Source organism: Grammomys surdaster, unplaced genomic scaffold, assembly GCF_004785775.1.
Source record: "Grammomys surdaster isolate TR1022 unplaced genomic scaffold, NIH_TR_1.0 197, whole genome shotgun sequence".
Lineage (NCBI taxonomy): Eukaryota > Metazoa > Chordata > Mammalia > Rodentia > Muridae > Grammomys > Grammomys surdaster.
The window spans coordinates 1,514,107-1,523,275 of NW_021604642.1; the positions used below are offsets into that span (position 1 = coordinate 1,514,107).

Genomic DNA, 9,169 nt, shown 5'->3' on the forward strand with positions numbered 1-9,169 from the left:
CAGAGACAAAACAGCCCAGGGAACCAAGGATATTTCTTGTTTGTGGCCCAGGACAAGAATTGAGGTCCCTGTCCCTAAAGCTGTTGGATTAATCTCTGTCTCTTGTTCTTATTGCAAGTGTTAAGGTAGTGTTTCAGAGAAATTGACAGTAACGTAGTATTGTTGACATTGGAAAGAAACTACAGGAATAGAGATCTGTGTGGGGAAAGATGGTAAGGTTTTTTGTGAATATAATGACTGCAAGACAGAGAAAAGTAACATGTGCAAAAGAACTCGGAGGCAAATGGACAGAACTTTGTATAGGAGGAGTGACGGAGAGCAAGGTTCATATACGCCCAGGAGCCCCAGGTTGGCTCACTGAACGTGCCAGGCCAGCGCTTTCTAATTTATGTCCTCTCTTCCTGGTCCTGGGGAAGGGACTACCCCCACTCTGTCATATTCTCCTGCATTCCTTAAAGAGCTGGCCCTCTCCAGCCTGGGACCCTTCAGCACCAAAGACGAGTTAAGAAAACAGCGTCTGAGGTGTAAGGGGAAGCTTTCTAAAATAAAGCTGACCCATAGAATCTTCTTTATATTTTAAAAAACTGTATTTGTATGTATGTGTGTGTTCCTTGGAACCTTTATGGAAGTTAGAAGACAACTTATAAGAGTATGCCCTGAGGATGGAACTCAATTTTTCTAGCTTGGATGCCTTTATACCTGATACATCTCACCAGCCCTGTGACCCACAGACTCTGACTCACTTCTTGATCACTAATTCTGCTATAGTTTGAATCTTTTGGAGTTGAAAGGGAATATTGAGACAGATATATAACCTAGGCTTACCTCAAATTCAAACTCATGATCTTCTTGCCTTAGTTTCCCAAATTCTAGAGTTATGGGTGGCTGACACCATAACTGGCTTTATGTTTTGGTTCTTAAACATGTGTTATACAGAATTGGCCCCTAGGGTATTGATATTGGGGATACCAGCAAATATCAAGAGCTGAGAATATATATTTTTTTTTCCAAAAAGGAGGTTGGGGGTATAGCTCAGTGATAGAAGGAACACTTGTTTATCATGTATGAAGCTTTGGCTTCTGTCTCCAAAATCCACCCGCCACACACACACACAGAGTGGGGAGGGAGGGCCTGGCTAGAGATCATTAAGTCCTTGGGAGCCTGCCCTGGAAAGGGATTGTGGGACTGCCCAGGACTCTCCTTATCTTGTGCTCCTTGGCTATGAGGTTAGTAGTTTTAATGTGACACATGCTCCCAATTCTGATGTGCTACCTGGCAAAAGGACCCAGAGCAACAGCACCAACCTTTGGTGGACTGCAATAACTAAAACAGGCCCAAACAAGCTCTTTCGCTTTGTAGGTTGATTGTCTTGACTATTTGGTGGGATCTAATGATAAGCTGACTAGTACAATTGACAAATGTCTAACAAAACAAATATATACAAATTCATTAAGGAAAAGATGGCAACAATGTCAATGGTGGCAAACCAACAAGGAAAGGGGTCAAATTTCAAGGGCAAAAGTTTCCAACAAGCAGCCAGGTAGGCAAACTGCAGGCCCTGGAGGCATCACCACAAGGCATCAAACTGTTCCCACCCCAGAGTAAGAACCAACAGAAAATAACAAATCAACAAAAGCCCTAGAAGTTACCAGCCAATTTAGAAAGCTGGGATGAGAGCTAGGGTTTAAGGACAAATTATTTGGAGTCATGTCCAGAAATATCATTGAGAGAGGAAATGTAAACATTTTACTGCAAGATTTTAGTCAAAATAGGAAGGACTGCTAGTGCCGCCACCCCCATCTTCTGGATTTTCTTTGTTTCTCTACTTAAAAATATTGTGTCAAGTGGGAGAAAACATTCCTGGAAGGTACAAATGGATCATACATGAACCTTGAATCAAACATCTGAAAACAAATGAGAGTCCAAGTTGTTTAGTGGGGTAGGCAGAGTCTTACCTGAGCTTTCCATTTCCACAATTTACATGCCAGCTACAAAATATAATGTTCTACTTTCCAATAAGACCTTGGAAACATCAGGTGGGATATAGTTAAATTAGGAAGGATATTATGGAGAATTAAGCAAAACTGTATTAAAGCAAATAGTTTTTCCCATGCTAAACACAACCAAAAGGAAGAAACTGTATGGTTACCATGCAAACAAACCCTAACAACAACAACAACAAAGCAGAAACAGTAGGCAAGCAAGACAGTAAACTCACATAGAGCATAAATTGTGGTCTTCGGCTTTATCCTAAAGAAATGAAAATTTATAATTATATAAAAACCCACAAACAAAGGAACAGCTCATTTGTACTTCAGTGGGATAATGGTTAAACAAACGTTGACACACACACACCACAGAGTACTACTCAGCAATCAAAGTAATGATATGGTGGGCTGGAGAGATAGCTCAACAGTTAAGAGCATTGGCTACTCTTGCAGAGGACCTGGGTTCAGTTCTCAGTACCCACGTGGTGCTCACAACTACCCATAGCTCAGAGGATCCAATGCCATCTTCTAGTCTCCTAGGAACTGATTGTGCATGTTTCTCTCTCCATCTCAGTCTCTGTGTCTCTGTCTCTCTCTTCCCCCACTTCCCTCCCCCTCCCCTTCTGTGTGTGTGTGTCTGTGTGCCTGTGTGTGTCTGTGTGTCTGTGTATGTCTGTGTGTCTGTGTGTGTCTGTGTGTGTCTGTGTGTGTGTGTCTGTGTGTGTGTAATATAAGTCCTGTACAGGAGAGAAGGCAGGCAATGTTACCTTCTTATTCTAGCTAATATCCCTTCACACACCTTATTGCCCTAGCTAATGTTTCAAGAATTGTATTAAAGGAGAGGGAAGAGAATGGATACCTTTATCTCATCCCTCATTTTAGAGGAAATGCTTTTAGTCTCCTCTTCCATTTAGCATATTTGCCATGTATTTGATATAGATTACATATATTACGCTCAGTTTGGGGTCTTCTATTTCTAGTTTCCTCAGAGCTTTTGCCATGAAGGGATGTTGATCTTTGCCAAAGGTCGGATTTGCATCCTTTGAGATGGTCTCTCCCTAGTCATAGTTATGCATTGTATTACATTGATTTGCCCATGTTGGACCATCCTTGAATCTCTGGAATGAAACTGTCTTCACCATGGTATGTGATCTTTTCTCTTTCTTTCTTTCTTTTTGTTTTTTTTTAATTGCTATCTTAAAATTGCTTAAAGATTTTCCACAAAGGTATATTTTGCATATTGAGTATATTTCTGCCCATGTCTCCAATTTTTCCCTCTACTCACCTTCAATATGTCCCCTTTGTTTTCCTAGAAAGTCTAATTCGCACTTTCATTTTATACAGGCACTAATGAATTCATGTAACTAATAATCTAAAATCATAAATGAGAGAAAATACAGTTTTGTTTCTGAGACTGGCTTAATTTGCTTGCTTTGATTACTGCTGGCTGCATTCATTTTTCTGCAAGTGACATAGCCTCATTTTTCTTTCCCAATTAAACAAAAAAATCCATGACGTATTTTTTTATTCATTCCTCTGTTGTTGGGTTCTTAGGTTTTGTCCATAACTTAGCTCTCGGAAATAGTGCTGCAATAAACCACTGGGATTCCATCTCACCCCAGTCTGAATGATCTTTTTAATGTGCTGTTGTATTCAGTCCACAAATATTTATTGAGAAATTTTGTGTCTATGCTTAGCAAATAATTGTTCTATAGAAGCTTCTCTCAACCTTCCTAATGCTACTACCCTTTAATACATGTCTCTGATGCTTTGACAACCCCCAACTATAAACTTATTTTGTTGCTACTTCATAACTATAATTTTGCTACTGTTATGAGTCAAACTGTAAATATCTGAAATCCAACATACCTGATATGTGACCCCTGTGAAAGGGCCATTTGACCCGCAAAGGGATTGTGACCCACAGCTTGAGAACTACTGTTCTATAGCTTTCTTCTTTGTTGTGTCCTTATCTGCTGTCCTGGTTATTGTTTTGTTGTTGTTGTTGTTGTTGTTTTTAACTTGATAGAACCTAGGATCATCTTGAAAGAAAGAAGCTCAATTGAGAATACCTTGATCACATTTCCTGTAGGCAAGTATGTAGACAATTTTCTTGATTAATAATTGATGTGGGAGGTCCCAATGCTTTTCCCAGGCACATGGTTCTGGGATATATAAGGAAGCAATCTGAGCAAGCCACAGGGAACAAGTTAATAAGCAGAGTTCCTCCTTGGTTTCTGCTTCAGTCTCTGCCTCCAGGTTATGGCCTTGAGTTACTGCCCTGGGTTCCTGCCCTGGCATCCCTCAATGATGAAGTATAATTGGTAAGCCATGTAAACCCTTAGCTCCCTAAGTTACTTTTGATCCTAGTTTTTATCATATCAATAGAAATCCTGACTAAGACATCTGGTTTGGTGTCAGGGTAATACTAGCTTAAAGAATGAGTTTGGTACTGTTCTTTCCCTTTCTATTGGATGGAATAAATTGAAGGGTATTGTATTAGCTCTCCTTTAAAGGTCCTATAGAATGAATTTGTTGAAACCTGGGATTTTCTTTCTTTCTTTTATTTTTTTTAACAGATCTTGCCTTGAGTTTATTTGTAAAAACAGCATAGGACACTGGTCATCTGCAAATAGTGTGTGGGTAGGTGTGTCACGGCAGTCCATCTGTCTTCACGTTGGCAGGAGCCTTTTCTATGGGGCCTTCACAGGGGCCTGGGCACCTTTGGGAGCCTGGGCTGGAGCTGAAGCCTGGGCCTTAGCTGGAGCTTTGGCCTCTGCCTTGGTTTGAACCTTGGGCTTTGGTTGGCAGAGCCTACGACCCTTGGCCATGTAGCTTCGAATCCTCTTCCCAAGCTTGGAGTGAGCGATGAAAGTCAGGCGGCTGAGTTTGTGGCTGGGGCCCTTTGGCATCTTGGGCTTGATGGCCTGAGGCTTCACAAGGGCCTTGATGGCCTCTGCGTGTGCACTCACTGCCTTTGCATTGTTGGCCTGCATCTTCTTCAGTTCTTTCTTGTTGTGCTTCTTAGCAAAGCGCATGTTTCTCAAGAACTTGGGGTCAACCCCCTTAAGAGACTCATATCTTTGTGACCGGGGTTTCTTGATGCCATTTCTGTGCCATTTGCGGGACTGGTTGTGTGTGGTGTGATTCTTGGACTTGGCCATGTCTGCACGGTAACCCGCAGCGCCTGGGACTGGAAGCGAACCCTGGGATTTTCTGGATTAGGGACGCTTTATGATTGCTTTAGTCTTGTTGCTTATTATAGATCTGTTTGAATTGTTTATATCCTGTTGATTTAATTTCAATAGATCATATATGGATAAATAGATTTATCCATATTTTCTTGATCTTTTCAGTGTTTTAGAATGTATACTCAGACTATTCACAATCTGTGGTAATGTCCCATTTTTCACCCTAAATCTTTTTTCTTTTAGCTAGTTTAGCTAGTGGTTTGTTGGGCCCATTTATCTTTTTTTTTTTTTTCAAAACAAAACTAAAAACGAATTCTTTGCTTCATTGATTCTTTATGTAAAAATCTATCTCCACCTAATTAGTTTCTGTCGTGATCTTTAATTTCTTATGTCTACTCCTTTTAGGTTTTGTTTGTGTTGTTGAGCCAAGGAGTCAAGGTATATCATTAAATTATATACTGTGACTACTCTGGTTTTTAAAAAACATAAGCACCCATAGCTGTAAATTTTCTCTTTGGAGCTGCCTTTACTGTTTTCCCAAAGCTCTGATTAGTTGTATTTTGATTTTCACTTAATTCTCAGAATTTTAAAATTTCTTTCATTATTTCTTCAGTGACTCAAGAATATATTGTCTAACTACCAAGTATTCAGAAGTATTGTATGATTTCTCTTGCTATTAGACTCTAGTTTTATTTTTTTATCACCTAGTAATATAAAATGAACTCCTTTTATTCCATTGTCTTTAAGGCTGGCTTTATGACACAAAACACTCTTTATTTTAGGAAAAGTTTCACAGGCTGCTGAAAAAGAAAGATAAATACTTTGTATCTACTGGATGAAATATTCTGTAGACACCTGTTAAATCCATTTGAGCCATGATACAGCTTAATTTTGGAGTTTCTTCGTGGAACTTTAGTCCCCATGACTTATGTATTGATAAGTAACCTACTAGTTTTGTATCGAGAAATATTTGTCTGTCTGTCTCAACTTCTATGTCCACAGTGTCTATCTTATGGAATGGGGACCACCATAGTTCAATGCTTATGCTTTTATAAGTGTACTCTTTTGATGGATTTTTCCTTTTATTTTATATGTAGTGGCCTTTCCTGACTAAATTTGCCCTGAAGTCAGCTCTATCCGATATAAAAATAACCATGCTTACTTATTGTCAGTTTCCATCTTCTTAATAAGTCAGTTTCTACTATTTAACTTTCTGTATGTGTGTTTGCCACTGAGACACATTTCTCAGAGATAACAACCATGCCTTATATTCTAATTCAATCAGCTCAATTGCAACTTGCAATTGTAGAATTAAGTCCAGTTATATTTAAAATTATTATTGAGAAAGGTTTGCTCATTTTGGTAATTTTCTTCTTCTTCTTCTTCTTTTTTTTTTCTAGTTAAGGGATATTGCTTGTGTTTTTTTTTTCTTTCTCCCCAGTAGTACTTTGTGGTTTGCTAAGTTGTACATAATTTATTCTTTCCTGTTTCTACTTGGTTCATTTAGTCCTCTTACAAAATTGATTCTTTTCTGCTCTTTCATGGTCTCAACTGTTGACTTGTCTTGTTTTGGATTCCATTAAGTATCTCCTGCAATTCTGGCTTGCTGGTTATGGTTTTCTTTAGTTTAAGCTTGTTCTGAGGTGTCTTTATTTCTCCATCAATTAAAAAAGAAAACTTCACTGAATACAGCTATCCTGGTTAGCAGTTCTTGCTTTCCTGATCTTTAGGGTTTCTGTTGAGAGATCTGATGTTCTTCCGGTGGATTTGTTTCTTTAAGTGAGTTAAGATATTTTTGTATTGCAACTTTTAACATGTTTTTGTTGTTGTTTTGCAGTTTGATTCCCTTGATTAAACTATGTTATAGAGAGGTTTCTGGTAATGTTTACTTGTGGTTTTAGATGTCTCTTGTGGGTTAGATATCCATTTACTTTTCCTAAATTTGATATTCTTCTGCTATAATTTTATTGAATAGATTTTCTGTGCCTTTAGGGTTTTTTTTTCTCAGTTCCTTCTCCTGCCTGACGGAATTTTAGGTTTGGTCTCTTGATCATTTCTCAGGTTTTCACAGACATATGAATGTAATATTTCCTCTACTTATTCTTCATCCCCTGATATTTTCTCTGCTGCTTAATTTATTGATACTAATTTCATTGTGGTTTTTTTTTACATTTTTAATATCTCTATTTCTCACCCATGTTGATCAGTTTCTAATAAAGTTTCTGAACTCATTCACTGATTTCATTTTTCTTCATGTTTATATCTTCTTTGAAACCATTGATCCTTTTTACAAATAAATATTTGAATTCTTGTCCAGCATTTTATCTATTTTAGCATCTTTGTTTGGTAGTTGAAGAATAACTCTCTCTTGGAGGAGTCATGTTGCTTGGTTTATCATGTGTTATGTGTTCAGTATTGCAGTTTGTGCACCTGATGGGACAGCTAGCTCTTGCATTGTTATTTAGATGTATTGTTGTTTTAGGCCTTTACTGGAAGATGCAATCCCAATACAGGAAAAAACAAGTTTCTATAGAAGCCATAACATCGAAACAAACTAGATAGAGAAATGTGTTTTAAATTCATTAAAGTCATGGGGAAAATAATGTAGAGTGAGCTCTGAAGTTAAAATTACTTGGGCTAAACCCAGAAATAATAATTAAATAAAATAATTGAAGGGTGTGGGAAAAGGGAAAGAATAAAGGAGAATCAAGATTAAATAGATTTTTAAAATTTAAATAAAAGATACAAGCATATACAATGGAGAACAAGAGATAACTGAAAAATATGTAAGTAAAATTATAATATATAAAATATATATTAAAATATATAAGTAAAAGTAGATAAATATAAGAATAGAAATAAGAAATAAAACAGAACTAGAAATAAAATAGAACTAGGGGGTTAACTCAGTGGAGTACTGCCCAGCAAGCACATAAACCTGAGTTCAATATCCATTGCCACAAAAAAAGCCCTATAAGTTGCTTTGAAAAACAAATAATAGTAAAAGTATAGCAAATGTGGATAAAGAAAAACCCAAGGCAAGAGAACAAAAATTAAAAATGATATATCAAAGCAACATCTTTTGTAATTTTCTAATATTGGAGCCTAACACATTCATGGGGTCACTAGTTAGCTGCAGTTGGAGATTACTGCATCATAAAACTGGCATTGAGCTGAGAGAGAAGAGGTACTCCCTTGGTGTGGATGTGGGGAAAGGGGGACTAGTTATTCCCTGCTGATAGGGATGCAAACTAGTAAAGCTCTTATGGGAATCAGACTGGAGGTTCCTCAAAAACTAAAAATAGATTTACCACATGATCATGATACACTACCCTTAGCTATATAGCCAAAGAATCTACTACAGAGGTAATTTCTCATCCATGTTCATTGATGTCCTAGTCACAATAGCCATCATATGGAAACAAAATAGATGTCAGGAAGCTGCTAAATGGATAATGGGAATGTAGTATATTTACATAATGGAATATTATTCATCTGTTAAGAAAATTAAAATATGAAAATATTTTAAACATTAAATTTAATATTTTAAATATTAAAACAAAATATGAAAGCAAAAGAAAAATGGACCTGGAAATAATCATCCTGAGACAAAGAAAGACAAACATCACTTTATTTCTCTCATAAGTGGATGGTAGCTTTGCACCTTTAGATATATGTATTTCATCCGGAATACCTGTAGAGGTTATGAAACTAGTAAGGGGAGGGAGGAGGGATATTTCGAGGGATAGGAGATAGAATACAGTGGTATAGAGGGGGAAAGGGGGATAATGGAACAAGAAGAATTAAACAGTATGGAAAATGGGAGCGTAAGGTAGAGGACAGAGTATGGGGAGGGATAACTAACACTAAAGACCATTTGAAAAAGCCATATGGAACTACTACTGCAGAAGCATGAGAGAGAGAGAGAGAGAGAGAGAGAGAGAGAGAGAGAGAGAGAGGGAGAGGGAGAGGGAGAGGGAGAGGGAGAGG

The 9,169-nt window shown here is 37.6% G+C and overlaps 1 pseudogene across 1 annotated transcript; it reads right to left on the reverse strand.

The window, feature by feature from the left end:
* Nucleotides 1-4,554: 4,554 nt before the first annotated feature.
* Nucleotides 4,555-5,170, reverse strand: LOC114623324 (annotated as a pseudogene). Its single transcript, XR_003711748.1, has one exon. The product of XR_003711748.1 is annotated as a 60S ribosomal protein L29 pseudogene (transcript).
* Between the last annotated feature and the right edge of the window lie 3,999 nt (nt 5,171-9,169).